A 23,511-nucleotide genomic window follows, 5' to 3' on the forward strand; every position below is an offset into this window, starting at 1 on the left:
CAGGGCCCAAGGTACCTGAAGCAGCTTTTGACCCCATACTGCCCCACTCGATTACTGCGATCTGTAGATGAAGGACTTTTAGCAGTACCTAGAATCTCCCGTAATTCATCTGGGGGTCGAGCATTTAGTCATGCGGCTCCGACTCTATGGAACTCACTTCCCCGCACAGTGCGAGAGGCCCCAACTATAGAATCCTTCAAAAGTAGACTCAAGACTTTCCTGTTTACTCAAGCATTTCCATAATGTCCCTTTTAGTATCTTCATGCTTCTGTATTTTATGAAAATGTACTTCAGTATTTTCTGTACTTTGTTATGCCATGTATCTGTTAAGCGCCTATACCTCATTACTATAATACATCAGTGTCCTAACCTCATCATGGGGAAGAAAATAGTAATGCTGGTGGTGCCCCCCCCCCCCCAATCTCACCTTCTCCTGTTCTCTTACTAGACGGCTGCGCCTCTAAACAACCATCATCTCTGTGCTCACTCTTTTTATTATCTTTTTTTTCCAAATGTATTTATTAAGAATAATTTCACACAAACAACAGTATAGAAGAATTAAAAGCACATAATACCACAGAGAACCACTGCAGTGACATAATACATAAAGACAGTAAAGGCACAGATATTACTTAACAAGTGCAAAAATAAGTCATGATGTTTATTGTAAGTGTATAAAAGGAACAGTGTAGACAATACCACATTACCGACTAGAAAAGTGGAGATCCCCGCGTAAGCAGTTCCATGTTGTACCAAGTAGTGAGTCTGATCACTTTACGTATGAGATCCCTGGTGGGCAACGGGAGGGTACCAATATATGGCAGCCAGATAGCAAAAAATTTGTAAGAGCGAGATTACGCATCCAATGAACCCAATCCATCTGATAAAGGTAGGATAATCAGGGGAGCATAAGGGTAATAGACACAGGATCCTTATATACCCATTGGGACAATATAGTTTTCTTCGTGGCTGTGGCTATACACGCCAACAACGATTTGGTACCTTTGGATAGTGAGGAAGACTGAGTATCATACTGAACAAAAAGTAGGTGAATCGGACAATTGGCGCCCTTCTATATCCGCATAGGAGTACGCAAAGTCTCAGTAAATATTTAAGAATATGTCAACAATATACATTCCTGTAGGCAGCTTGCATCATCAGCATGTAATAGGTCAGTCTCCCCATATTCCACACAGTGTTCCTCCTCTTGTTCTGTTTCCTCTCAGAATACCCATAAAACAGAGGAAATGGGCAAAGAATAGTGTAACACCGTTTTTATTCTTTACAAACAAAGCAAAAAAGCTTCAATAAAATAGTATAATAAAAATTGACACACAGGTGACAAGGATGATCCCAGATAACAGAGGTGATGTAATTACCGGATTAGAAGAGAACCTGACAAGTTCTCAAAAATCGCATAGAAGTTACAGCAATCTCAGGCAGCCACCCGGGTTTTCAGTTCCCTGGAACCGGTAGTCACTTTCACCCACAGTCGTCTGGACAATCCCTCGCACAACACCGATGCGTTTCAGGTCTATTCCAGACCCTTTTTCAAGGTAAGTGTGTCAGCATCACGTAATCAGTCTTTTATATAAACATCCCCCAATCAAAAAATCACATTCAAATTCCTAAAAGGTAACACCTGTTGATAAAAGGTAACACCTGTTAATAAAGATGGCAGCTTCCATAAGGTTTATGCTTGTAACCCTAGCAACCTTCTCAACCAACCAATCAAATAATGCCACGTCTCTAATCACATGACATTATGTCATGTGATCTTCATTTTCCCATGAAGACATATTATCCCAACACTAATAAGTATCGGTTGGGCACTTCCGCCCTTAGCCAACGTCACATCCGCCCCCTTACAATCCAAAATAACCTCTATACGGCTTCTTAAGAATTTTTGAAACCCTGTATGTCCACTGGGTACTTCCCCCCCTAAAGCAGCCAGTCATGTGCAGTTCTGATCTAGTTCCGTACTCGTAATGGTGGCGGGCTGACACTTCCACCCTTACTTGGTTGTAACACATACGTCATATCCGCCCAGAAGCATCTTCTATCCACACAGCGGCGGTGGGCTGGCGCTTCCACCCTCATTAGATCCCAGCGCAAACATCATATCCGCCCCAAGTTGGTTGCTGGAACATCCTGGTATCTTAGCAACTGTATTCTAGAATCATAGCAGCGTCCATGGCTATTTAAATCGTCCTAATACGTAATATCTCACACAGCATCTCGTAATGTCCATCAAAAAGTCCCATTCTGATGTTGAAATTCCTCATTTCTTGATAATTAATGTGACTAAAAGTAAAAAAAGTTCCTTAAATATAATACATAAAAAATCTTCACAAAATCACACTATTAAAAAACCACATATATCAAGGTACAAGTTATTTTTAAAATATTTAAAAAGGGGGCCCACAATAAATAAATATATATAAAAAAAAACACATAAGACAATCCTTATTTAAGCGGAATAGCAAAGAATAATAAATACAAAAAAGGGAATATAAAGAAACCTCTAAAGAAACCATTTCAACTCGAAATCAGAGTTCAGTACATGGGGTATAAGTGTATTGTATTTATAGATTAATTCCATCTCAGTTTTAGCCAGACACTTTGAGAGATCTTTGTGCCGACGACCACTCTCCACCCTCTTAATACCCACAAATCTGATGATTTGTTTAGGGTCACAATTATGACACTTTTTAAAGTGGCTAGACAATGCATGAGTTTCTAGTCCCTTTCTGATATTCCTAAGATGCTCTCCTACCCATATTTTGACCTGTCTCGAGGTTCGTCCGATATAAAATAAATGGCAAGAATACTCAATGGCATAAACCACGTTTTTCACATTACACGTGATAAAGTCCCGTATTTCATGGACTACCCCATTGATAGTGAGGTTTTCTAATTTTTTCCCACTATCTGTGGTAATTTCTCTGCACCCCACACAGGATCCACACCTGTGGAATCCTTTAGTGCTTCTCATACCTTCCTTTTTAATTGGTGGCAAGTCACTCCTCACCAAAGCATTCCTCAAATTCGGGGCTTTTTTTTATAAATAAACAAGGGTTGTTCGGGTAGTACTCCCTTCAAAATGGGGTCTTTTTTTAAGTACTCCCCAGTGTTTTCTAAAAGATTTTTCTAAAATTTTATGTTGAACATTATACTGTGTGATAAAAGCATACTCAAACTTATTGGACGTTTCTGTCTTTATCATCAAGGAGAGTTTTCCGTTCCAAATGAGTGATATTATCCTTAACCTCTTTAAAATTTGGCTGCTTCATATCCACATCTTTTAAACCTAGCTTTCAACTGGTTCAATTGTTCACTGCAAACATCTTCATCAGAACAATTCCGTTTAACTCGTTTGAATTGACTGTTCAGAATGGAATCGAGCCAATTTCTATGATGACAGCTGTTTCTGTCAATGTAAGTCTGTGAATCAGTTGGTTTAGTGAATGTTTTAGTACATATAGTACCATCTTTTATATATAAGGTGATGTCTAGAAAGTTAACCTCAATATTGCTCACATTAAAAGTGAATTCAATATGACAGGGATTGTCATTGAGGTAAATGCAGAATTTCTCAAGATCTTCCCATTCTCCTTTCCCCAGAAAGAGGACATCATCTATGTAACGTTTCCAGGACACCAGGCCCGCCCCAAATGGATGAGAACCCCAGATAAAATCGGTTTCCCATTTTCCCATAAAAATATTCGCGTAACTTGGGGCGAACCTGGTGCCCATGGCTGTGCCAACTCTCTGTGCAAAAAAATCACCATCGAACATAAAATAATTATTTTCCAAAATAAAACGAACACTTTCGATGATGAAACTCTGAGTGTTGATCTCTATATCACTTGTACTAAGAGAATCTGCTACAGCCTTTAGACCAATCTGATGGTCTATAATGGTATAAAGGGACTTAACGTCCGCCGTTACCATGTACATATCACTCTCCCATGAAAACGTCTGTAAACAATTTAGAAGGTCTTTTGTGTCCTGTAAATGTGATCTATTCTTCATTACCAAAGGTTGTAGGTGGAAATCAACCATTTCTGAAAGATTTGCGGTCACCGATCCAATCCCGGAGACTATAGGTCTACCGGGTGGATGTTGCACGTTTTTATGGACCTTCGGCAGGAGATAGATCACAGGGACTATAGGGTCCTTATTCATAATGAATTCCTGTTCCTTTTTGGTAAGCACATTCATGTCTCCATATTTTTTTAATAAGATCCTCTAATTTTGTTTGGATTTTCACTGTGGGGTCTGCTCTGAGTTTTTGATAGGTTTCTTTATCACTCAAATGTTTCTCCACTTCATGGACATACCAGCTTCTGTCCATAACCACTATACCCCCCCCCCCCTTTATCAGCTGGTTTAATAACCAGTTCCTGATTATTTTTAAGTTGTTTTAGTGCCTCTCTTTCCTTCATTGTACGGTTACACTTAACCCCCTGGTTATGGATACCTTTCAGATCATCTTGTACTAATGAAGAAAAGGTCTCCACAAAATTCCCTTTAACATGTTGCGGGAAAAAAATAGATCTGGGTTTAAAGGGGGTAGTGGCCTCTGCACAAGTAGTACCTAAATCTTGTGTGCATTCCTTTGTTAAAAATAATTTTTTAAGGCACAATTTTCTGATAAACTTATGTATGTCCACGAAAGTGGAAAACTTGTTGATGGAAGTGGTGGGGGCATACTTCATCCCCTTCTCTAGGACTTTGGTCTCATAGATTGACATATTATGAGAACTGATATTAAAAATCTTGATGCCTCCTTCTTCTAGTTCTTTTTCTTTCTGATGTTTATTTTCAACCTCTCTATTAGAGGTATCGGGGGAAAATAATTATTTTATGTTTGATGGTGATTTTTTTGCACAGAGAGTTGGCACAGCCATGGGCACCAGGTTCGCCCCAACTTACGCAAATATTTTTATGGGAAAATGGGAAACCGATTTTATCTGGGGTTCTCATCCATTTGGGGCGGGCCTGGTGTCCTGGAAACATTACATAGACGATGCCTCTTTCTGTGGAAAGGAGAGAGGGAAGATCTTGAGAAATTCTGCATTTACCTCAATGACAATCCCTGTCATATTGAATTCATTTTTAATGTGAGCAATATTGAGGTTAACTTTCTAGACATCATCTTATATATAAAAGATGGTACTATATGTACTAAAACATTCACTAAACCAACTGATTCACAGACTTACATTGACAGAAACAGCTGTCATCATAGAAATTGGCTCGATTCCATTCCGAACAGTCAATTCAAACGAGTTAAACGGAATTGTTCTGACGAGGATGTTTGCAGTGAACAATTGAACCAGTTGGAAGCTAGGTTTAAAAGATGTGGATATGAAGCAGCCACATTAAAAGAGGTTTAGGATAATATCACTCATTTGGAATGGAAAACTCTCCTTGATGATAAAGACAAAACAGAAACGTCCAATAAGTTTGAGTATGCTTTTATCACACAGTATAAGGTTCAACATAAAATTTTAGAAAAATCTTTTAGAAAACACTGGGGAGTACTTAAAAAAAGACCCCATTTTGAAGGGAGTACTACCCGAACAACCCTTGTTTATTTATAAAAAAGCCCCGAATTTGAGGAATGCTTTGGTGAGGAGTGACTTGCCACCAATTAAAAAGGAAGGTATGAGAAGCACTAAAGGATTCCACAGGTGTGGATCCTGTGTGGGGTGCAGAGAAATTACCACAGATAGTGGGAAAAAATTAGAAAACCTCACTATCAATGGGGTAGTCCAATTGTCCGATTCACCTACTTTTTGTTCTGTAATTTTCTTGGGGGTGAGGGGAGCGCCCCTATTGTGTTTTGGATATAGGCTGTACCTTGTTTTTGCGCACTTACCTGACAGTCAGGCTTTTTGTATAATGAGTATCATACTGGTTCCAAAAAGCCCAAGCTAGGGTAGTAGTACAGGGGATATTCAAATTTACATTAATGTAATCACAAACGTCTTTCCATAATGTTTGAATTATAGGACAGGCCCAGAGATAGTGAACAATATCTGCATTAGGTGTGGAGCACTTAAAACACAGGGAATCATCAGAGACGCCAGTAAGAAATCTAAGGCGAGGGGTATAATATGCTCTATGTAGAATTTTTAAATGCATCTCAGCATATGAGGAAGACACCAACTATTTATTAGGTAACATATGCCATCTAAGGACAGTTTAGAGAACAGTTCCAGGCAATGTGTCTTTCCATTTGGCCAATCCAGTTGTAAGCTTGGACAGATCTAACCTACATCTAGTATGTGCATATATCAAAGATGTAGAAAAAGAAGAGTAAATATTCAATCTCAACTGATTATCTAGGGGGAAGGTAAAATCAACCGGTCGTAGACGTGAATTCATATGTGTCGCAAAACTTCTCACCTGGAAGTAAGCAAATAGGGGGAAATTAAGTGTCGGGAATTTTTGTTTAAGATGAGACAGGGTAAGAACCACAGAACAATCAGTATTCAGAAACTGGTATATCAAATGTAAGCCTCCGAGATACCAGCTTTTCACAATTATGTCGGCTTCCCGCCCTTGATAAGTAGGATTGGATAGAAGAGGTTGGAATAAGGAGTGTGCCACTGTAAGGCCCATGTGTTTCCGCAGCTGATTCCATGCTCTATGAGGAGAATATAATAATGGATTCAAACGTAAGGAAGCCGATATAGCAGGATCAGGAAAGTGCAAAATGGTCAGTAAATCACCATGTGGCAACATAGATTGTTCAAGTGTCATATTAACATAGTGTCACAGCCCCCTATCCAGTCTGTAGTGTATCTATAATTGGCTGCCAGAGAATAGTCTTCTGGGCAAGGCAGGTTTACACCCCCTAATAAAGTTGATTGTTTTAGTTTAAAAAGTGGAATGTGTGGGCATTTATTCGCCCAAATAAATTTGGTGAGAGCCGAGCCCTATTGATCACGTGTATATCTCGTTTGGATAGTAAAAACTGAAGCATTTGGATAGGGTATAACAGGCGAGGAAAGGAAATAATTTTGTATAAGTGACACCTACCCAAATACAAAATCGGCAGATGTTGGCAATTAGCAAAATCATCCACCATTTTATTAATAAAGTAAGAAAAATGTAAAGAGTATAGTTCAGTAAGTTTGGACGAAAAGCGTAACCCTAAATATGTAGTGTGATCATCAACCCATTTAAATGGAAAGGTAGAACCCCAACCTCATTTCGCCTGCGGACCCAGATACAATGGGGTCAATTCAATTCAGCAACAGTTGAATAGCATTGGGAATTAGCTCCCGGCGCTATTCAATACAGCGACTAGCTACCCTCAATTGTCGGGAATTCTTCTCTCAGCGCCGGGGGGTGAGAGAAGAAAACCGACAAAAGAGCTGCCGCGTGAGGCTGATTCTATCGGGAATCAGCATAGCCGCGGGTAGTTAAGTCAGAGAATGCCCATTCTCCTGACAAAACAACCTGTTAAGTACGCGAGAACGGGCATTCTCCAACTTAACTTTAGCTGAATTGAATAGCGTCAGGAGCTAATTCCCGGTGCTATTCAACTTTTGCTGAATTGAATCGACCCCAATGTCTCCATTTTATAAAAATTCACTAAAAAGCTAGATATCAGGTTGAAATCCTTCAACACAGTTAGTAATGAAGGAAAAGTCGCAATGGGATCATTAAAGTAAAGCAATAAGTCATCTGCAAAGACGGATACATTCACAGTATAGGGGCCAATTTCTATCCCTTTCCACAAGACCTCCTGCATACATGTACGAATCAATGGGTCAAGGGCCAGCTTAAAGAGCAGGGGAAAAAGGGGACACCCCTGTCGCGTGCCATGAGACAATGTAAATGAAGGTGCGTTCAATCCATTAATCGTGAGATGTGTCTGTGGGTTGGCATAAAGCAATCAGAACACTCTAATAAAATCTACCCCGAATTGTTGTGTATGAAGGACCCTGAGCAAATGAGACCACAATATGTGGTCAAATGCGTTATCAGCATTGTAGCTAACTATAAGAGCTTTGGCAGCTGATTAAATATTATAACTATGTATGGCTGCTATCAATCTATGAACATTATACACTGAGGATCTGGATTTCACAAATCCAGTTTGAGCCGGGTGCAGAATATATGGTAATACCAATTGGAGGCGAGATGCCAACAACTTAGTGAACAGCTTTCGGTCCTGATTCAGAAGAGAAATGGGCCAATATGGTTAAACATACTGAGGGTCTTTACCAGGCTTCGGGAAAACATTAATTCGAGCATCCGTAAATCCTGGGGATGGAGGGTTCCCTTGTAATAATGAGTTAAACAGAGCACCATATGAGGAGCTAATATACGGTAATACTCCACCCTAAATCCATCAGGACCCTGTGACTTCCCATTATGTAATGATTTAATTATTGCTAACAGCTCCGGTTTTGTAACCAGTTCTGTCAGGAGAGTCCGTTTCTCCTCAGTCAACACAGGTTAACCTGCGTTTTTGAGAAATTGCTTACCTTCCACAGAGTTATCCGGTGATGCAGCGTATAGGGTTTCATAATAGCTTAAGAAAGCCTCAGATTGTTAGGGTCTCCTGCTCTGTGCTGCCACGTCGTCATGGCAACCGGGAGACAAGTGCTAGCGGAGTAACCTGAGCGTAGCTGATACTCCGGTTCGGGTCTTTTGTTGTGCAGTGGTTACAGGCTCTGTGCACGGCAGGGGATCCGGTGCTGGTTTTTGTGCTCACAGTCTGTGAGGTCTGAGTGGGGCGTGGACAGCACCTGCTATATAAACCCTCTTCTCAGGTTAGGCAGATGCTGCTGAATCTTTGTTGGTTAGTCAGTTCCTGAAAGCTAGCTAGTACTGTGTAAACTTTGCATTTGTTTGTTGCTTACTGCAAATAGGCCTTGGGATTTGGTATTACACTCTGCCAATCCAGACCTAGCAGTAAGACTGGAGTCAGTCGTTTAACCTGCTGGGGTTCTTTTGCTACTCTGTGAACCGAGCAAGTTTGCGGCTGTATTCTCAGACTTGCCAAAATCCTTTCTCACTGTGCAAGGTGTTCAGGTGTCAGTTTAGTGGCAGTAAGCTGAACCAGTGCACTGCAAGTGAGGACTAGGATTGTGGAGACTCTCCTTGTGTCTATTATTCCATCTCTGACCAAGGAGTTTACTGCCACACCCGTTGGTAACCCTTTAGGGTTTTGCTGTTGCCCTTAGCAACAGCATTTCGGGTTCTCTACATATTAAATCACTACATCTCGCTTCTTTCCATCTGAGCATTCCTAATACTAGGGAGACACCCAGTTTCTTAGCCTTTGGGCTTCTCTGTTCAATTTGTGTTTATTTTGTTACCCTATCACCTTCTGTGTATGTAATGTCATATTCCCCAGTCTGTCTGTGAGTTCATTTGTTTTGCATCCCTCACCGTTCAGACACCAGTACATTCCTGCTGGCACTGGTGTGCATAACACAGATAAAGCCTCAGATCTCTTCTTGTCACCTACAGGTAACTAGAATTGACTACAACCACCAACATATTCTGCTGCACTATATCTGTATATGCAAAGCTAACTCTGCTAGGTAATACAAATTGAAACATTATTGCATAGTATGTGATTCTGAAATACTTTCTTTTAGTTCTGAATGATATAGACCCAGTTTAATCTTTGTGGAATGCCTGGTTGTTTTTGAAAGGTAATTTATTGCCTGGCATATGAGGGGGTGGGGTTTGGTTACAGATTTCAATTATTGGTTTCACTTGTAGTAGTCCTCTACTTAAGTTCAATGGTGTAGGCTGTGCAAAGCCGATTGGCTGTGCATTTATTTTCTAAGCGTGCATTTTTATCAAAGCGTGATAAAATTGACACATAACAGCAGCGTTCCATTAGCGTTCAATCGAAGTGAAAAAGAAGGAATACAGAAGCACACCAATCTAACAAAACAAAGAAAACAGAGGAACTTATAACAAATGTGAGTCACTTACTCTTCAGATCACTCACCTCCTGATTGTTGCATCTGATTAAATAGCACGGAACTACCTGACTTGGACATTTCATAAACCATCCATTTCACCAACAAATGCTTGTATCTGTATTATTGTAATTTTGTTTTTAATGCACAGCTGCACCAATGCAATCTTACCTACAAACACTTAAAAAATCGTACAGAATTACCATTGCTTCTTAAACCTCACAATTCTTTTCATTTCTTACGGTCCAAATACATTTCAACACCCACTTTATCTACGCTTCTGATTAATTTCATACTAAATCAACACCCGTTGAGCCGACACTGCTTTTCTCATCTGCATTTCTGCAATTCTTCGGCTCTGAATCCCTTACAGCCTCCACTCCTACTTCCACTTTCCATCAACCTATTTACATACTAAACACTATGTCAAGGCTTTCTTATACTCCCCACATCACTCAGTGTCTACCTAATCACGTGTCTTTATCCTTCCCCCCTAGTCTCCTACACCTCCTCCTCCCTCCCTTCCTCTGTCTCCCCTCCAACTCTCTGTATTCTTTCCCCTCCTTTCCTGTTACCCCAATTTCACTCACGTCTACCCCATGGTCCTGCTAACCCACAACTCAGCCCTGCTCCATCCCTCCCTTCCCTGTCACCTCCCCACACCCCCATCCACATCACACTGACCTCCCTCCCTCCCAGCCCACCTCCTGCAGTTTCCCCTCTTAGCTCAGGCACCCGCACCATCACTACTCTCTCATCATCCCTGCCCTCAAAGTTAATCTCTCCTCATTGCTACAGCAACCCTGATAATCTCATTCACATCTCTCCCACAAACTCATACCCCCTATATCCTGTGCCCCTGGAATGCCAGATCTGTTTGGAACAAACTGGTCCCCACTCATGACCTTTTCATCTCCAACTCCCTACACCTACTAGCCATTACTGAAACTTGGATTACGCCCTCTGACACTATCTCTCCTGCTGCTCTCTCTGCTGGGGGCCTCGCATTCACACACACACCCCGACCTGGGGGTCACCATGGGGGTGGTGTTGGGGTCCTTTTACCTTCTAGTTACTCCTACCAACTCATACCACCAGAACCATCCCTTAAATTCTCTACATTTGAGGTCCATACTATACGCCTCTTCCAGTTAGTCCATCTTAGAGTAGCTGTAATTTACCGCTCCCCTGGAGCTGCTTCCAAATTCATCGACAACTTTGCTTCCTGGCTTCCTCACTTCCTCTCTTCTGACATTCCCTCCATTATCCTAGGCGATTTCAACATCCCTATTGACATCCCCACACAATCCCCTGCCTCTAAACTCCTTAACCTCACCTCTTCACTTGGTCTCTCCCAGTGGACCTCCTCACCCTCCCATGTGAATGGGAGCTCACTGGATCTGGTCTTCACTCACCACTGTGATATTTCTGATTTTTCCAATTCCCCATTTCCCCTCTCTGGCCACCACCTGCTCTCCTTTAACCTATCTCTCTCGACTTCCCCATCTCTACCTCCCAAGACTACCATCACTAAGTGTAACATTAAGGCTATTGACACCACATTCCTTTCCTCCCTGTTTGACTCACTTCTCTCTCCTATTCTCTATCTCTCATGCCCTGAACAAGCCACTTCCACATACAATGCATCCCTTACTTCTGCTCTTGACTCTGTTGCTCCACCAACCACTATTCACCCTCGCAAATTAACACCTCAACCCTGGCACACCAAATGCACCAGATATCTGCAAAAATGCTCACGTACTGCTGAGCAACACTGGAGGAAATCACGCTCTAAGGCAGACTTCCTCCATTTCAAACTTATGCTCTCATCCTTCAGTGCTGCCCTTCCTCTTGCTAAACAGTCATACTTCAAGAACCTCATCTCCTCCCAGTCTTCCAACCCCCGGCGCCTCTTTGCTACTCTCAACTCACTCCTCTGCCCACCTCCACCTCGTCTCCCTTCCTCACTCTCTGCTCTTGACTTTGCCACTTACTTCACATCCAAAATTGACTCAGTAACCAATAACCAGTTAATCAGTTAATCAGTAACCAGCTTTCTCCCATCCCTTACCACCCCTCCCCATACCTCCCACCAACTCTGACATCTTTCTCCCATGCATCTGGAGAGGAAGTCATGGCCCTCATTCGTTCTTGTCCCCTCACCACCTCCCCACTTGACCCTATCCCCTCCCGCCTCCTCTCTCCTTCTGCTTGTTCCCATCTTTCCCACCTTCTCAATCTCTCCCTCTCATCAGGCACTGTCCCCTCTGCCTTCAAGCATGCACTCATCTCTCCTATTCTTAAAAAACACTCTCTCCAACCACCGACCCATCTGTCTCCTCCCTTTTGCCTCCACACTCCTTGAGCATATTGTCTACAACCGCCTTATTTCCTTTCTTTCCTCACACTCACTACTTGACCCATTCCAGTCTGGCTTCCATCCTCTCCACTCCACTGAAACTGCCCAAAAGTATGCAATGACCACCATGCTGCTAAATCTAAGGGACACTACTCTATACTTATTCTACTTGATCTCTCTGCTGCTTTTGACACTGTGGACCATCCTCTCCTACTGCAAATCCTTCACTCCATTGGTCTGCGTGACACTGCCCTCTTTTGGCTGTCTTCCTACCTCTCTGACCGTTCATTCTCTGTCTCCTCTCATGACTCCACCTCCACCTCACTTACACTAACTGTAGGTGTACCCCAAGGTTCTGTCCTTGGTCCTCTTCTCTTCTCTCTCTATACATCCTCACTAGGTAAGCTCATTAGTTCTTTTGGTTTCCAATATCATCTCTTTGCTGATGACACCCAAATCTATCTTTCCTCTCCAGACCTCTCCCCTGCTCTCCTCACTCATATCTCCAACTGTCTCTCTCCACTCCAATCTATCCTCAATGCTGCTGCCCGGCTCATTTTCCTCACCAAACGCACTACGTCTACCTCTCCTCTCCTACTAGACCTTCACTGGCTCCCCTTCCCTTTCAGAATCCATTTCAAGCTTCTCACACTCGCTTACAAAGCCCTCACCCACTCCTCTCCCATCTACATCTCTGATCTTATCTCCCTTTACACTCCCACCCGTCCTCTTTGCTCTGCTAATGCTCGACGACTCTCCTGCCTACTGATTACTTCCTCCCACTCCTACCTCCAAGATTTTTCACATGCTGCACCACTTCTCTGGAATTCCCTACCTCTCCCCCTCTCTACAAAACTTCATACGGGCTCTCAAGACCCACTTCTTCACCAAACCCTGCCAAATCTCAACCTAACCCTCTGTTCTACATTCTCTATGTACCCCATCTGTGTCACCCCTGTCTGTCTACCCCTCCCCTTTAGATTGTAAGCTCTCACGAGCAGGGCCCTCTTCTCTCATGTGCTTATCCTTTGTCTTACTTTAATAATCTTCAACTGTACCACATCCAGCAGTCTTCTGCCACCTGATACTTATTCCAGTGTCATCTGCTGATGTTTATTTACCCTGTACTTGTCCTATACTGTCATAGACTGTAAGTTGCTGTTTTCCTGTTTGATTATTTATGCACTCTGTAATTGGGCGCTGCGGAACCCTTGTGGCACCATATAAATAAAGGATAATAATAATAATAATAATAATAATATAGCCTGGGTATCTATAACTGAGGAGTCGGGACCAGTATGTAAATGTGTGATGCGGGAAGGAGCAGAGTAAGGCCGAACCAGATTGGCTAGCAATCTGCCCGATTTGTTGCCTCCACGGAAAAAATTGTTACGTTGTATATCATAAGAAAAACTCACCCTATCAGTACATAATGAGTCATACAGTCATTTAGCATCAACATAGGCATGTCTATTTTCAGGGGAATCACGTAACACCAGGATATTATAGTCTTCTGTCAATGCCCTACTAAGATCAGGTAATTGATTATTCAACAATTTATGCTTCCTAGAGACGTACTCTATGATCTGTCCGTGAATCACCAGTTTAGAAGCTGACCAAAATAAATTAATATCATCGATATGTAGTAAATGATCATCAACATAATTAAGAAAACCTTGAGTGAGAAGTGCATGAAAGTCTGAAGAATGCTCCAAATAGGCAGGAAACCACCAGTTATGTGACCGGGGAATAGGAGCATCTAGGGAAATAGTAATCCAAATTTGGGTGTGATAAGAAAGCAAAATAGGTTCTATTCTGGACTCAACAACATGGTGTAATAAAGTGTCGGCAACCAGCCAAAAGTCATCTGGAGGGGGAATGGTGGGGATGGGAATAAAATGTGTATTCTCTAGACCTAGGATGACAGAGCCTCCATGGGTCATAAAGATGTAGGGAGGTCAATAAAGTCAATGATGAGGGAGTGAGGGTACTAGATGAAACAGCCAAGGTAGATCTGTCCAAACCCAGTGACTGCACACAATTAAAATCCCCACCCAAAATAAGTTCACCTTCTGCCCAATCTTGTAGCTTAGAATAGAGGTCAGAGAAAAAAGGCGTGTTAGAGCCAGTCGGGGTATAAATATTAGCTATGGTGTACAGAGTATTATGAATCTTCAATTTAAGGAAATATATCTGCCTTCCTCATCTACCAAACTATCAACTATAACACATGGGAGAAATTTATTGAGGATGATTAAAACCCCTCTTCGTTTAGCAGTATAAGAGGCAGCCACGTATTCCCCTATCCAGGAGTCCCTTAATACATTAGGATCAGATGCCTTCCAATGGGGTTCCTGCAAGAGGACTATATTAGGTTTTAGGCGTTTTAAATGAGTGAGGATTTTCTTCCTCTTGATTGGGGTATATAGCCCCTCAACATTCCAGGATATTATTTTCATCTTTGACCGCACCGTTGTGGAAGAAACAAGCTGATAACATTTAGCCTATACCCGCCTTAGGCCAAGTCTTAACTATAATGTACAAAAACAACCACCCCCAGCCCATCCCAGCAAGTGGGCCATAATGGTACATCAGAAAACTAGGAATGTAAGAGGTAAATCTTAATCCTGTAACAAGCAGTGGAACATGTGTGTGAAAGTTCACAAAACTGTTAAGTAAACACCAAAATATTTTAAACTTTATAAGCACCCAAGAGGGTGTTACCCTGAACCGCATCAAAGTCAAAAACAATCGATGTGAGTATGTGGAGCACCTTGTCCAAAAATCATTCAACATATGAGGAGACAGAAGAGAACATATAGGAAGAAAAAGCCATGTGGAAATAAAGAGCAGGGGGAGAAGACAAAGGATAATATTACATAAGAGCATATAGTAATGAACCAAAGAAAATATGGACATACAGTGACTGAGACAAGCACCAGACAGCAGTGCTAGCAATTCCCGCATACGCAGGATCAAGTATGTATAAGATACAAAACCAGCAAATAGATTCAATTAGTAACCTGATTGTTCAGCACAAAAGGGATAAGTAACCAACAAATAAAGAATATCTCAATCAGCATCATCCATTCCAGATGAGGGAGCTGTGGCTAATGAGTCCACAACGTTCTTGGCCGCCTGAGTAGAGTCAAAGAAATATGATTTTCCATTATGAGACCTGCAGCTTGGAGGGATATAGCAGTGCAAAATGATGACCCAGCTCAAACAGGCGCTTACAGATCAGTGAGATCTCTCTCCGTTTCACAACTACTAGGTAAGAGAAGTCCTGGAACAACAGAATCTTAGTGTCTTGGTACCATAGATCAAGGAGTTTTCTATAAGCTTCCAGCAAACGGACCTTATCAGCATAATTGAGTATTCTCATGATGACGGGTCGAGGCCTATCCCTAGTGGATTGGCGGTCAGGGCTGATACGGTGAACATGTTCTACCAGAATGGAGCCAGTGTCCGAGACACAGTCGAGTTCCCTAGGCAACCATTGGGAGACTAGCTTCATAAGGTCATAAGGTTTAACAGATTTCGTAAGTCCAATAAGATCAATATTGTTGCGTAATTTCTGTTCTCCAAATCTTCAAGTTTTTCTTGGAGGGGCACTACCAATTTATCTTGTTATGTCTTAGCGTGGTCAATCCATCCTCTAAGTCAGAGATTCTTTGTTCGGCCTCAGAGATATGTTGATCATGATGAGTCAATTGAGGGAGAGCCGAGTCCAGGAAAACCTTTAGAGAGGCTAATTTTTGATCCAGCAACGAGGAAAGAATATCCGTGATTTCGCTTGTAGAGAAAGATTTGGCTGAATTCATTATAACAAGAGGCGAGGATTGACCATGAGGACTAGAAATATGAATATGTGTCGGAGAGGGCGGGTTACTACCAGCAGAATTTTCATGGCCTTTACCCTTGCCCAACTGGTTACCCCTGAGGGTCCTGGGTGTCTTAGACATAAATTTGTCCATAATATAGATAATACACAAGCACTTAGGTGGCTATTAAAGAATCAAGTAATATATAAGTGCAGTAGTACAAGCTATAAAAAATAGCTGCAGTTTGATGGGCTTCCAGTGGAGGGAGTCTGTGTCATGCAAACAATCACATAAGCATGATCTGCAACACCAGACAATATAAATGTCACCTTGTGTCCAAAATAAAAATAAAAACACTAGTATATATTTAAAAAAAATAATAATTATAATAATATAAGCAATATAGATGGATCCACTCTAAGCGTTAGGGTCCCAATGTGGAGGCAGAGAAGCAGGTGGGACTGTATAGCAGAGAAGGAGAGAAATGGGGGCCTCAGACTCACCACTGTCCCTAATGATGTCCAGGTGGCAAGAAAAGAGGGGTCACTTATGTCAGCAGATACGGTTCAGCCAGTATCCACAGCAATCCAGTAACAGCTGAAATGAGAGACAAGCAGTCTCTGTGTGAATATCACAAGATGGCCGCCAGGAGTAAGGTGCTGTGGAGCAAGAGTCCCTGAGCCTCATGATGCAGCAGGATCCGGAGGAGGAAGCTGAAGTGCCAGCAGCCGGAGGGGTCTCCCGGGAGGGAAGAGATCAGCGATGTAGCCATAATCCCGGACAGAACAGGGGTCTCCATCCCGCTGCCCTGGAAGTGCATGGCCGGTTCCCGGCGCATGGCAGGTCCCAGCTTTAGGGAAAGTGCAGGGTCACAACCCGCAGAGATGTGAGTAACGCCTCATGGCTCCGCAAACCCCGCACCTCAGTCTCCGGTCACTACAGCAAGGGGGCAAAGTAGGGTAGGAGGGCAGGTGAGCCGATATTTAAACTTTAGGCTATATTACAGCAGATGTCAGGCAGGAGCTGCACCAGGGCATGTCTCCTCCCTCAGCCCGCAAGCCGGAAGTTTTTTTTATTATCTTTTAAAGATAAAATTCTCTTCCTCAATATACCAGTAGATTCACTATATTCTTAATTGCTCAGAGGTTCTTCCTTCTGCAATACACCTGCCCCACCTAGTAGCTCCACCCATATTATCCACAGCTCTGCCCACCTCTGCATCTCAACATTTCCCCCTTGGGGAGGGCCTGCCCATTTTGTGAGTCCCAGGCCCCACAATTTCTGATGGCAGCATTGGGTGGCGGGTGACAGGTCATATTGACAGAACTGGCAGGGTGACTGTTGCCTCGCCTTCAGGATGAAGCGCTCAGGGCAAGTGCCCCGCTTTGCCCACCCATAGATCCGCCCCTGATTGCGTGATGTATACCATGTATATCCGCCCCTGATTGCGTGATGCATACCATGTCCAAAACAGTGATTATCACCTTACCTCCAAGTATCACTACTTCTTTCCCATCTCCTTCACAGGCAACAGCATCTGAATTTCCTCAGTCTTCTGCCTTGATGTCATTCTTTATTTCACTGTCACATTCAGGCTCTCTCCCATAGTCCTATTGCCAATGATGTAACCAAAACACTGATACATTATCTTATAAAATCCTGGAGGAGGAGGAATCATTATGATATCCAATTGCATGTCCAATTCCTTATTGTACCCGTTTCCACATAATCTTTTGCTCTAATAAGTTTCAACATCCTGATGCATTTCATCTTATCTTTACCTGTTATATCACTGAGTGGGAAGTGAAAGTCTTACCAAAGCATCAGTCTCATAGTTTACTATATTCTTGCTATTTATTTTACTTAGAAATGTGAAACAATACTAAGCAACTTAAACACTGTAGTACTTTAGAAAAGTGACAGATATCCTAGATTACCAAATTTAATTATATATAAATTAGATTTCTCTAAAGCCTACAGCTTTGTTGATAATCAAACAAATTTGAGGTCTGTTGTGTGCTGAGGGCCTAATTCAGACCTGATCGCAGCAAATTTGTTCTCTAATGGGCAAAACCATGTGCACTGCAGGGGGGGCAGATATAATATTTGCAGAGAGATTTAGATTTGGGTGGGGTGTGTTCAAACTGAAATCTAAATTGCAGTGTAAAAATAAAGCAGCCAGTATTTACTAGTGATGAGCGAGGTTCGGTTTTACTCGGTTTTACTCGGTTTTACTCGGTTCTCAAAACGGCATCTTATTGGCTATCCAAAACACGTGACATCCGTGAGCCAATAAGATGCCGTTTTGAGAACCGAGTCAAACCGAGTAAAACCGAGTAAAACCGAACCTCGCTCATCACTAGTATTTACCCTGCACAGAAACAAAATAACTCACCAAATTCTAACTCTTTCTGCAAATGTTATATCTGTCCCCCCCCCCTGCAGTGCACATGGATTTGCCCATTAGAGAACAAATTTGCTGCTGCGATCAGGTCTGAATTAGGGTCTAAACCTGAAAAGATTGCTCAGGCCTGGTGATCATTGTTTACTTGAATGTGACCTTGCTGTGACCTTGGTGACATCACATACATTTTCATTCATCTTCATTCCAACCCAATAGCAATCCTAAATGGCTGTCTAGCTGAGCTCCAGGAGTGGATGAGTGCCAGTTGGCTGCGGCTGAACCCGGATAAAACAGAGGTTTTTATGATAGGACCACAACATCAAAGGTCAAGATTGCAGCATAGCCAACCAACTGGACTTACACTCAGGAATTTAGAATTACAAACCACTGATCATGTGCGGAATCTTGTCGTTGTCCTGGATGGTGGCTTGACACTTAAACATCAGATATCAGCCACAATCAAATCCTCATTCTTTCACCTGAGGAATATACCCTGAATCAAGCACTTAATTCCCTCAGATGAGCTGCCAAAAGTCATTCATGCATTTGTATCATCTTGATTAAACTACTGTAATGCCCTCTACCTTGGTCTCCCAGCAAAAGAATTTAACCGCTTACAGCTGGTGCAAAACACAGCTGCCAGTCTGTTAACCAACCAGCCCCACTCTAGCCACATGACACCCATCCTCTACTCCCTTCACTGGCTGCCTGTAAGATGGTGAATTATCTTCAAGATTGGCTTACTGAGTTTCAAAGCACTACATGACAAGGGCCCAAGGTACCTGAAGCAGCTTCTGATCCCATTCTGCCTCACTCGATTACTGTGATCAATAGATGAAGGACTTTTAGCAGTACCTAGAATCTCCCATAATTCAGCTTTTAGTCATGTGGCTCCGACTCTATGGAACACACTTTCCCGCACAGTGCGAGAGGCCCCAACTATAGAATCCTTCAAAAGTAGACTCAAGACTTTCCTGTTTACTCAAGCATTTCCATAATGTCCTTTTAGTACAGGTTGAGTATCCCATATCCAAATATTCCGAAATACGGAATATTCCGAAATACGGACTTTTTGAGTGAGACTGAGATAGTGAAACCTTTGTTTTTTGATGGCTCAATGTACACAAACTTTGTTTAATACTCAAAGTTATTAAAAATATTGTATTAAATGACCTTCAGGCTGTGTGCATAAGGTGTATATGAAACATAAATGAATTGTGTGAATGTACACACACTTTGTTTAATGCACAAAGTTATAAAAAATATTGTCTTAAATGACCTTCAGGCTGTGTGTATAAGGTGTATATGTAACATAAATGCATTCTGTGCTTAGACTTAGGTCCCAACACCATAATATCTCATTATGGGATGCAATTATTCCAAAATACGAAAAAATCCGATATCCAAAATTCTTCTGGTCCCAAGCATTTTGGATAAGGGATATTCAACCTGTATCTACATGCTTCTGTATCTTATGAAAAGCTGTTCTGTACGTCATTATTTTCTGTACTATATTATGCTGTGTATCTGTTAAGCGCCTTGAGTCCTATTGGAGAAAGAGCGCTATATGAATAAAATTATTATTAATTATTATTATTATTCATTAATTGCATGCAAAGTTATTCTATTCTGAAGTATTCTAGCTGTTAGAATCACTTTTTCTACTTGACAATTTATATGTAAAATGGGATGTATAGGATCAATTAAAGTGTGAGCAGATGTTGTGTTAGAGCAAATCTAATGCTTTGCAAAGCAGAATAACTTTATGCTGAGAATTCATGGATATATGACTTGGGAGAAATATGCAAACTACCAAATCATCACCAGGGTTACTTTTAATGTCTCTGTCTTTACCCAAAGGTTAGTGAAATTTATATGCAACTTTTTATCCTCCTCTTTATAATACAATTTAATTTCAAACATAACACTCTGTAGAGCTCTCAGATTTTATTTCTGCAAAATTCTGTTGGAAATGTGCACATCTTTTGCACCAATCTGCCCAATAAAAAAATGTTTGTGGAGAGTATTGGCTTGCTTGCCTCTAGTTTTCCCTGCTGCTGAAATGGGTAGTAATGTATCAGCATGTCACTGCATTTCCAATTATATGTAAAAATAAATTTTATATATATATATATATATATATATATATATATATATATATGAAAAAAGAATGGAGGGCGCAGGTGTGAGTAAAATATTACAATTCCATTTATTATAAAACAAAGCTCACATACATCTTAGCTTCAGAAGATCAGCGTAATCAACCATATAGCAGCAAAGCCTCAGGAAAACTCCGTCCCGTACTGTCTCAAACCGCCAGCCGCGGGAGCCGCCAGGCACAGCCCGTCAGTCGCACTGGGACCAGACTCGGAGACGTTCACACGTCTATCGATCCACAAGCCACGCCCTATATATATATATATAAATCTGGTAAGCATTTAGACACATTAGGTAGTTTTTCGCTAGGCCAGTGAATATGTGTACATAAAACATGGTGTAATAGTATGAGGATTGATTTTCTGGAACACAGTAGGCACCTTCATAACAAATGAGCATTGTTTAAATTCCACAGTCTACCTGAGTTATGAGCAAACATTATGACCAGTCTACACATCTTCTAATTGTTGGAAATATGTGTGTACAGTAGTGCTTTAGAAGAGTAATGTACACACCAGTGTAATTTGTAGTTGACAAAAACACAAGTCTAGTGGCTTAACCAGGTAGTGTGGTTTATTAATAAGTAATGGTTCAGCCGTATCACTGTTACACTGGTTGATGGCATGAAGCAGAGTTGTAGCAGAGTGGGGTTCTGACAGATCACCAGCCAGTGACTGTTTCTTGAATGCAGGTAGCAGTGCAAGCTACTGGAAAATGGTATCATAATAGTCACAGTTCTCTTGGAGCTATGGGAGAGATGTCCGCCTCCCACTATGTTACTCATACCCAGTAACAAAATTGTGCCGTGCATGCACAATAGTAACTCCGGAGACTATCTTGGTAAGGGAATGATGCACCTTTCCCAGAGGAGCCATGTAGGAGACTGCGCATTAGCGCTCTCCCATTCTAACACTAATGGTGACTTCCAGCAGAATAACTCACAGTGTGGCAGATATGCTAAGCCTTAAAGAGTGATAATGTGGAGAGAGATAAACTATCAACCAATCAGCTCTGTACTGTCATTTTTCAAACACAGCCTGTAACATGGCAGTTAGGAGCTGATTGGCTGGTACTTTACTTTATTTCTCTCCACATTATCACTCTCCAAAGCTTAGTACTTTTCTCCCATGTTACAAAGCATGTATCATTTCAATCTGGTTCCATGAGTTCACAGTACTACAATGACCTCCACAGACAACAGATCTCACTCCGATGTGGTGGAACCAGAGCTGTGCAGTATGAATTTACAGTCAACATACAGTATGTGAACAGCTGTGTGATGTTATCATGACAGCATAGCCAGAATCTTCAAGAAATGATTCCTACATCTTGTTGAAGCAATAATGTGAATAATTTAGACTGTTCTGGTGGCAAGGGGAATGAGGGGGCTGGGTGTACTCAGGGGAGTAACTAAATCTCAGCAGGCCCCACAGCAAAATATTTAAAATGTTTTCTCCCCCCCCCCCCTCTCCCTCCCCCCTGCAATGCTGCCTGGCCCCACAGTCTTGTTATCTACCTTTACTGTAGATAGAGAGAGCATGGCTCCAGAGCACTCTCTTCCTTTTAGTCCCATCCGATTCTGAATCCGGAGGCATCTGGCTCTGCCTACTGTGACACACAGCACAGTCAGTTCCATCCCAGCAGGGCGGGCAGCTGGAATGGACTATGATGCTACATAGTGCTTGGGTGGGTGGATGGATGGATGGACGAAAGGAAGGCCGGTGTCGGCCAAGCTGGTGCCACCTCCTCCATCTGCAGCCACAGAGTATAACTGTGTGCAGATTGAAAGGCAGACCCTGGAGGTATTGTAGGCAACATAACAACCACATCCCAGCACCCATGGTAGCTACGCCCTTGGGTTCATTACCCAGTAATAGAAAAGTGTACCTCATAAAGTGGCAAGAGTTAATAGAAGACAGCTGAAGCAGAGATGAATGCAAATATGCCTGCAAAATACATCTGGCTTGTTTAAGCACTGTGCCTGCTGGGAAGCTGAGTGTATGCAAGTCCATACGACAGAGTCATGTGCAATTCAGTTACGCAATTCAGTTTAGTGGTGGCTCAAGGGGTGTAATGGGGTTGTAAGGCAACTTTGTATGTATTCTAAGACCAGAGAAGGTGTGTTGACCCCGAGTTGTGCATATGAGCAAATGTACCTATTTTCAGATGGATCTTTGCTTCAGGCATGGGGATACTGTTGACTAGAGATGAGCGCCTGAAATTTTTCGGGTTTTGTGTTTTGGTTTTGGGTTCGGTTCCGCGGCCGTGTTTTGGGTTCGAACGCGTTTTGGCAAAACCTCACCGAATTTTTTTTGTCGGATTCGGGTGTGTTTTGGATTCGGGTGTTTTTTTCAAAAAACACTAAAAAACAGCTTAAATCATAGAATTTGGGGGTCATTTTGATCCCAAAGTATTATTAACCTCAAAAACCATAATTTACACTCATTTTCAGTCTATTCTGAATACCTCACACCTCACAATATTATTTTTAGTCCTAAAATTTGCACCGAGGTCGCTGTGTGAGTAAGATAAGCGACCCTAGTGGCCGACACAAACACCGGGCCCATCTAGGAGTGGCACTGCAGTGTCACGCAGGATGGCCCTTCCAAAAAACCCTCCCCAAACAGCACATGACGCAAAGAAAAAAAGAGGCGCAATGAGGTAGCTGTGTGAGTAAGATTAGCGACCCTAGTGGCCGACACAAACACCGGGCCCATCTAGGAGTGGCACTGCAGTGTCACGCAGGATGTCCCTTCCAAAAAACCCTCCCCAAACAGCACATGACGCAAAGAAAAAAAGAGG

Source organism: Pseudophryne corroboree, chromosome 5, assembly GCF_028390025.1.
Source record: "Pseudophryne corroboree isolate aPseCor3 chromosome 5, aPseCor3.hap2, whole genome shotgun sequence".
Taxonomy (NCBI): Eukaryota; Metazoa; Chordata; class Amphibia; order Anura; family Myobatrachidae; genus Pseudophryne; species Pseudophryne corroboree.